Source organism: Eleginops maclovinus, chromosome 16, assembly GCF_036324505.1.
Source record: "Eleginops maclovinus isolate JMC-PN-2008 ecotype Puerto Natales chromosome 16, JC_Emac_rtc_rv5, whole genome shotgun sequence".
Taxonomy (NCBI): domain Eukaryota; kingdom Metazoa; phylum Chordata; class Actinopteri; order Perciformes; family Eleginopidae; genus Eleginops; species Eleginops maclovinus.
Window position 1 is genome coordinate 8,334,797 of NC_086364.1, and position 8,971 is coordinate 8,343,767.

The following is an 8,971-nucleotide window of genomic DNA, read 5'->3' on the forward strand; positions in this document are numbered from 1 at the left end:
AGCGGCTGCTTACTGTAGGTCTTTAATGAGCTGAGTTCATTCCAATTATGTAAGCACCAGACATGGAGAACAAAGCAGATAAATCTGAAGCATGTAGGCTTTATTCAGATTAAAGGCAATAATAGGACCTTGAAAGGCTTCTATTTCAGTGTTTATCTCCTTATATTTAATAGTTTCTCAATAAGCTGACGAATTGAAGTGGTGTAGAGGTGCCTGTTTTGATTTTTGCAAAGCAATGCCAGCGTCTTTCCCTTTCTACCGTTCAGCTAGAATTCTTGTTCATTACATCTACAGTACAGACACGGATCAAATGTATGCAGTCTAACAAAGTGCTTTTCCCTTTCATGTCTAAGAATCTAACAAACAAAGAGAAGATTATGCAGTGTGTTTATCAGCCGAAGCCTCAAAAAACATTTTGTTCCCACTTAAAATACAACCTGCTGCAAAGTGTCTGCAGCTTCTCCTGCTTTCATTCATGTAATTCCAGTTGAAACAAAATATGAAAGTTTCCGATTATGCAAATTCAAAAAGCAGTTTTATGAACCAGCCAGAATGTCCATTCCTGTTGTTCATTTACAAAACAGCTCACTTCTTTCAGTTCATGTTTAACAAGTTAGAAAGTTCTTTGGAAAATACGTTTGTATCTAAGTTTCACGCGTGCAGCTCAAGGCTTTTTTCTCCCTGAAAGCAACTTTTAAAGAAGAATGCGAGGACATCATCACATTTATGTCAGTCCAACCAACGCTTTCCATTAAGACGCTGAATAGATTTACGTAATTAAACCCCAGGGGCCGCAGCAACTCAATGATTTATCTAAATGGCTAAACATTTCAATGATACCTGTCGTAATGTGAACTGCAGCAGTAGAGAACATTGGAAATGAAAGACTGCATTGACGTTTGTAGGAAAAAGGGAAAGAATCGGCTTCTTATTTTATTCCTGCTCGCTGCAAATAGGCTAATACTAGCCAGTCAGTATGGCACAAAGAAGGCATGAATATAAATAGCAGTTTTTATTTAAATGATGCATTTTTCTCAAATCCGTGTACGACACATTCTGCACAAACAATCCCATCACCGAAACCAGCCGAGGGGATTTTTTCGGATGTTCACATTATCCTCAGACAAACACAAGACGGATATTTACAACACTGTCAAACACCGTCTCTGACAAACCATGTGTCATTCCAGCAACAAAGATTGTTCTTTGTCTGCATCATTTGACGGGGAATAACATGTAGGTTTAACAGAATAACTGTAGTAATAGCAGCTGATATTCATTATCTCATCTGCAATGAAAATGAGGCAACACATTCTCTAACAAAAGGAAATAGACGTCACATTTTCCCACTGCACCTGCAGCTCATGAGTTACTTTAAATTGCTCTCCTCTCCAACAATGCTGGGTTTCTAAACGCCCCAATTAGACAACGTCATTCACAGGGCTTTATCAGCAAATCTTTTCTAATCTGTTCACTTTTGTGCTAACAAATTGCACTTAAGGGGTCATATAAAATGTAGGAAGGGTATTTAGGCGCAATTGAAAAGATCCTGTTATAGATCCTTCAAGCTATTTAATGCTTATGACCTCTTCACTGTTTTTGTCTGCGACTGCTAAAATCTTGATGGAAGAGACGCAGGCCAAGAGAGCCACTTTAAGATGTTTTAAAGCTAAAGGAACCAGAATCCCATCAAGATAACAGCAATATGACGAGACAGCCTCTTAATGAGAGATACCTGAAAGAATCAGTGGTGACTAAAAGGAAAACCATCCTGACTCAGCTTTGCTGTGGATTCAAAAGTTAGAAATGAAATATTTATTCACAAAAGAAGTAAAACTACACTGTTAAATATGACACAACATATTGGAGGGTGGTTTCCTTTGTATCCAACCTCCACCTGCTTTTGTCATTGATCTAGTGAGGAACAATAATGTTGCCTACCGATGATATTTTAATTAAATTAACCCAACCTGCATGACATCCCCTTTTTTTTGTTTAAATATCAATAAAAAAAACCTGCAGCACGTCAATTAGTCCATGTTCCAACATTTCAAAACAATGTCTTTTATCTGCTACCTGTTTTCTATTCATGCTGTGCCTTTATTGTCCTGCTCTCAACAACAGCTTATAGTAGTAAACCCTGCTTCATTAAAAAGGATCTATAGTGTAGTGCCTGAGCCCTAGTTTGAAATTAGGAATGTGTGGCATAAATAAAAAGCAAAAGCATGTTTTGAGCGACGACTGCCAGAATGATGCCATACTTACAAAACTCTTTGAAAAAACCCAAACAGTAAGATCATTTAGTGATGATTTCACAAAGTTTATAGTCAGCTTTGCAGATTCCACATTTGTATGATATAGTTTAATCAGAATCAGAAATACTTCATTTATCCCAAACTGGGAAATGTTTGTATAAGTTGCACAGAAGAAATTAAAGGTTAGAGAAAGTTAAGTTAAACAAACAATATGAAAATGTTAACTCTCTTTTACTCCTGAGAAATATATTAGGGATTGTTTTAGACCACAGCAAGCACAAATTAATGGGCCGGGAGCATAAACTAATAAAAGGGAATGTTTATCTTCCAAAGGACATGTGTCCTTTGAATTAGGCACAAGTGAATATGGCTTGAATTTGTGGACAAAGAGGAGGAAACTGCTGCAGGACACAGTTTTAGTGATCTGATTAATTGGGAGGCAATTATGGAAACAAGTCCTTCAGGCTGTTTTCCGCAGCTGTACTAAAAACTATATATTGCTCTTGGATCCATTAGTGATAGTCTCTTCAGTCCACTTTTAAAAACCACAAAGGATGCTCTGAGGTTGAAGGGAAATGTCCTGAGATCACTTAAAATGCAGTTCATTGAATTTGTTTTGGTTCTGTGCCTTTTCATTTTCAGAGACACAATTTTCTGAATGACAACAATGCATACATAAGGTTACGAGAACAGTGAAAAGGGTGCTTTAGGGCAAAAAAATTAGAGGAAAAACAGTTCAATAAAAGAATGTTGGTGTCATTGTTATTTTTCCTCTTTTTATACGTAAAAGCATTTCATTCTGAAGGATTTTGATAAATTGTTCCTTTTAAACCAACTTTAGGATGAAAGAAAAATACTAATGTTTATCCCTTTTGTGTAATATTCCTCATCATCCTAACATCTGAGATTTCCAAATGTTATATTTTCCAATACATGAGAAGGCCTTTAGTTTAGAGTCGAGTTGCACACATTTCATGACTCATTGTTCTTCTTCAAAGCAACAAATGGATCAATTTTTGGAAATCTCTCAGAGGTCCATCAGTAGCCGATGATGAAAGCATAAGATGGCATCATTCAATATTTAGGAAAAGCTGTACATCAAAAGAGTTTCATAGTGTCCTTTCTTATTATGGTGGTGGCATCGTTTGCTGCGGAAGCAAATATGAGAATGTTTGTCAGAATTGTAAGATCTTGATCAAATTGAGTGGAAATGTGATTAACACACACAAAGTATAGTTACACGTTGATGTATGATACACAAACACACACAACCGTGGGGAATTTCTCTCTTTTTTAAAAATGTATTTGCTCCTATTGTGTATTTCTCCTTGTAATAACTCCTACAGCAAGTGCATCTGCTCATAATTCACATGGTACCGTGTTAGTATTTGGCTTGCAGCCTTTCATCACTCCCCACATGCACCAGGTTTTGCATAGCAGAGTGAGAACTTTCCATAATAAACGTCCCTCCATTACTGCATTAAAAACAGTTCAGTTTATGGAGTCTAATGGTATGGTAGGGGCCCAAAAATCTAAACACCTGAATCTGACATGCACCACTAGGCTACGATAATTGCTAACAGTATCTCAATATTCATGAGTTGGAGCAGATAATCTTCTTTTATGAAATGTTGTGAAGCGGTGATAAGCTGCAGATGACCATCAGTACATGACCATCAGATAAACATGTTGCAAAGAGTGCAGCTGAATGTGGGAGCAGTGTACATCATGAAGCAGAAGCTCAGCAGTTTAGATGTGATCATGATAAGAGGAACAGTAAAGAAAGTGTCACATAAACCCACTGAAAGAGTGAAATGTTTCTCTAATGCTTAGCTGAATGGGGCAAATAGCACATGTCAGGCCTAATCCAAAATGTCAATAGAATGTGTACAAAACCACAACAATGTTTACAGCCTGAAAGCCAACACACTGTATTTCACCTCCATTACAGTCTGCAGCGAGACAACAAGAAACCCACGAAAACAAAAACAAACAGAGGAAATACTATCACACACAGATTCAGACCAAAACACAGCACAGTGTAAACATCATAACAGACTTGCCATAAAAAGCTCAGCTAGCATAACAAAAGCGTTTCCCAATAAGCATCGAAACAAAGCAGAAATTAGCAGCCAGCAGATGCCAACACTCAGTGTTAGTAACACATTGCCCAGAAAATATCAACACAGCACTTAGAAGTGGCCTATTAAAACAAACAACTATTGACGTTTACTTACTTTAAGCATGTTATTCAGTCTTTACCTTGGAAACAGTCGCTGACAGCCCTGTAAGAGATTAAACATGGGTAAATAGTAACTGTTTTGTAAATTTGCTTATTCTTAAAATCACGCAATACATCAAATACAAACACTCACCTTCACCGCCCAGGTGAAGTAGAAAACTCCTCGGGAGAAAGTTATGTGATTTAAAGTTTGCAGGAAATCTCTTGAGGTGTTTAAGGTCCATAGTTAATACGAATAATGAGCAGCATGACGGTTATTTCCGCTAAAACGCAGGTGTTTTCATGCGAAGCTTCATTGCAAATTGACAGGCTAACTTTCAAATCAATGCTACACGTAACACGTGCAGTCCACATCAGCGGGTCTTGACAGCTTAAATACACCACCTTCTGCACAGGGGGAGATGCTAACGTTTTACTGGTGTCCATGTCACATGTCTGCACTGCATGTAGTGTAGAATCACTACACCGGTCTGTGGTAACAGAAAGTGGATAGATGCAGCATTTCCATCTCTGTTTTTCCAAAAGATGTTGATAAATAATTAAAGCTTTTAAAAGAAATCCAGATGTAACCAAGAATATATCTTTGAAACATAGATTATAATAAATTAAAAAGACTGCACATATAGTCAGACTAAGTAGTTTACATTAACTCAATAACTATTCCTAAACTGGACTTCAAATGTGAGTTTCCTATAATTTACTTTTCCTGCTTCTTTATTATTTTAGGCCTTCTAGGACTACATCTCAATATTAATATTGTATTTTGTACCCTAATATTTTTATTTGATCACATTGCTAACTTTGAAGATTCAGATTATGAATATAAAATGATAAAGAAGACGTATCGTCTGTTATTAAATCGCTTTATTGATCCCCATGAACAGTTTATAAAGTTCAAACTTTTACTTTTGTACTGATAGACTGTAACAGAGTATTTGGACAATGTGGAAATACTACTTTTCCTAAAGGTAGCTATCTGTGTTTTTGTCCACCTCTGCTCACAGTAATAGGCAATGTAAAATATGAGACTGTATAATACAGAAAGTATCCAGGAGCATGGCATGGCAGGTAAGCAGCGTGTCTTTAATTACATATAATCCACTTAAAACATGCAGTGTGCTGTAACGTTTAAATATTCTCATTAAAAGATTTTGAATAATCCCCAAATACCTGCAGCATTGTTTTTAATAAAATGCAGATTATTAACATATAGAAAAATGACGATGCAATGTTATAGAAACCAGGTTGATATAGTTCATGACGGTTGAGAGGCTTTCGTTCATGTGTAGGAAAGTGTGTTCATTGTTTACAATTTTAATGAGGAGTTTTCCTATTTAAGCCCAGCCTGAAGACAATTGTTATCCCTCTTTGAGATGAGTTTGGGTTGCTTTTTGTATTCTCTATTTTCAGCAGGTTTCTCACTAGATTTAATAGGCATGCATGCTGTCTTAAAACCAATGATGATGTACATAAGCCTTTATTTGTGAAGCTAACTAATGAAAACTTTCATTCAAAGTGACACTTTCCTTTTACAAACCAGTGAAACACTCTATTCATCCCCAAATAACTATTAAGGGCTGTAATAAGTGGATAAAAGTTTAATCTCCTATCGTTTAATTGTAGAATAAATTAGCCAAAACTATACGTTTCACAAGGAAATCATAGATGCATTGTGACAGCACAGCATTTAGTTTTTATTGCTGGCATTATTGGTTTTTGTCTAAAACATAAAAATCATAATATTCCAAAATTGAAGGAGCTGAGGCATGAGCCAGTAGGACTAAGAATGCAGACTCCAACCATTTCTCTTCCCAGAGATAACATGGACATTACCTTCATGTTAATATCTGCACAGTTTTTCAAATCTGTCTCTATAAAATGAGTGTTTGCACCTCATGTGGTCATAAACCTCAGCAGCAATCACATAAAGAAGGAGGAGAATTTATATTTCAAATGTTATGTCATAAAATGAATTGCCATGCAGATGAGTTGCAAGTTTCCTGACTTATTGAAAAATTCTGTAAATGTGCACAGGCTCAAGCTGTTGTTGTTCAGTGCTGACTTTCTGAACTCTCATATCCTCCATAATTCAGAAATTAAAGAGGCAAAATTTAATCAAGCTACAAGAGATAACACAGTGCTAAAGCTGACTCACAAATACACTACAAGGGAAATCCTAAAGTGTTCCTCTGATGAGTGTAAAATTATGTCTAAAGCAAAATACCAAAAAAAGTCAGCAACCTGACAAGACATCAAAGTGTAGCTAATGTGGACCCTGATATTTCCTGCAGTCTTCCAAAGGTTTTTTAAATGCTGTTATTCTGTTTCTTTGTCATTATTTTTTGTGTGTATTTTTTTTTTAGTGCATTCACCCTTTTTCAAACTTTTGTAGATAAACTGTGTTATACTATGTGTATAGATATTGTATTTCCCCATAACATCTGTTTTTTACGTTACAACATTTGAATGGAGGAATAACAATTCAAACTAATTATTATCCCTGATGTACCGCTGATGTTTGACTTGTGCAAGTTAATGCTTTTTTCTTTTCATCTGAGAAATAATGTATAATATGTTTTGGTTTTTAAAAGCTTTTTAGATGCTGAATGTTTCACTGTGTTTACCTGTTTATAACCAACTTCGTCCTCCTATTGGAGCAATAATAAGAGTTACTGAAGAGACGTGAATTGTTATTTGATCCTTCCTTTGTACAGAGGTGTAGAGTGACTAAGTACATTTACTCAAGTACTTAAGTACAATTTTGAGATACTTGCACTCCACTACATTTGTTTTGTACCGTTAGTTACTTTACAGATTTTGATTAGTGATGAACAATAACTTTACACTTAAATCAGACTTTAGTTACACCTGGACTATATGCACAAGCTACCCTGCAGCATACAAAGTCATTAATACTAGCTGCACCTTTACCAGCTTTGACAACACTTTAATGATCAATAGTTACAATCAAAACATATCATAAATATTATTCAGAAATGGACCAATCAGCATAATGAGTCCTTTATTTTTGGTACCTTGAGTATGTTTTGATGCTAATACTTTTGTACTTTTACTTGAGTAAGATTTTGATTGCAGGACTTTTATTTGTAACAGAGTAATCCTACACTTTGGTACTACTTTTACTTAAGTAAACATCTCCCACCTCTGTCTTTGTATAACATACTGACTGCATTCCTGCGCAGTGGAGGCCACCAGCAGCAGATGTTAGCTACCTATTAAGGTTTAAAACATGCCACTAAACACACAGAGCTCCACTCGTTTATACTTGCTGCCAAAGATACATGGGACGAGTGCCTGACTGCTGTGCCTGAATTAGCTGTTTGATGCCTTTGGCTGTGCCATGGGAAAAGGACAGTCTGTACTTTGAACAGTGACAACTAGTTTCACAGGTGGGGTAATGTTAAAAGGAGGGAATTTAAAGAGTGAAGCAGAAAATTGGATGAATACAGTCCCAAGAAGACAGAGTGAGAAGTGTGTAAAGGAAATATTAACTTACTCCAGATGCTGTTATATTTATCTTTTAGTTTGAAAAACATAACAATATATCAATTATACATTGATTTATTATCCTAATTGTTTTTGTATAACTTCATACTTAAAATACAAATTAATTCAATAACCACTTTTTTCTTTAATACAATATTACCATAAATCCATGTGCCTTGCAAGGTTTAGAAATGCAATTAAGGTGATACTAAAAATTGCCCAACCCGAGTAGATTTGTTTTTGTCTCCCAGTTAAACCGGCCTCCACATGATAGGTTTCTCTTCCATTGTCCCTGTGATTGCACATCCCTTGCGATGCTCATTTCAATTTTGTCAGGGATAATGCCACTTGATTTTCTGCTGCTGAATCTTTACAAAACATCCTTCTATCAAAGTGTCCACATAAATCATCCCTGACAGGGTATTTAAAAACAAATACACATTAAAATCATAAACGGCAAGTCACACAGCACCTTGGCACTGACTCGAGCTCAGCATCAGATTATCAGTCCTCGTCTTCTTCTCCTTCTATCAGTGTCCACAATTACATTGATTAAAAGTGGCATTTCATTCTATTTTTTTCAAAACTGGCAATTGCTTTCTGTGCCACAATGAGAACATGAGAACAATATTCAGCACTGCACAGAACAAGACGAACAGCAGTCTGTATGTGTGCTTCTGTTTTATGTGTGTGTGTAACCGCTGGGCTTGGCCGCTGGAGACGCTGTGATGAGAACTTTCAGCTACATGACTCACATATTTGGATGAACACATCAGGATTTCATTGAACGTCGGTGCACCACTGGCTTGAAAACAGATTCCACTGCTTCATGAAAACACACTTTGGTCAAGAATAATCAATGAGTGTGTTCAGCCGTGAATCAAGTTGAGTGGCTTAAAAATATGTGCTGGTATCCTGCAGAAAAATAACTGGTACTTTTGGTACTTTGATTTTATTTTGCTCTTTT

General features: G+C 36.2%; 1 long non-coding RNA gene across 1 annotated transcript; it reads right to left on the minus strand.

The window, feature by feature from the left end:
- Positions 1-1,990: 1,990 nt before the first annotated feature.
- On the minus strand, positions 1,991-4,823 carry LOC134877698 (uncharacterized). The gene is made up of 3 exons (XR_010167611.1): positions 4,631-4,823; positions 4,493-4,540; positions 1,991-3,403 (listed from the first exon to the last, which is right to left on the minus strand). It is a non-coding gene; the product is annotated as an uncharacterized LOC134877698 (long non-coding RNA).
- Between the last annotated feature and the right edge of the window lie 4,148 nt (positions 4,824-8,971).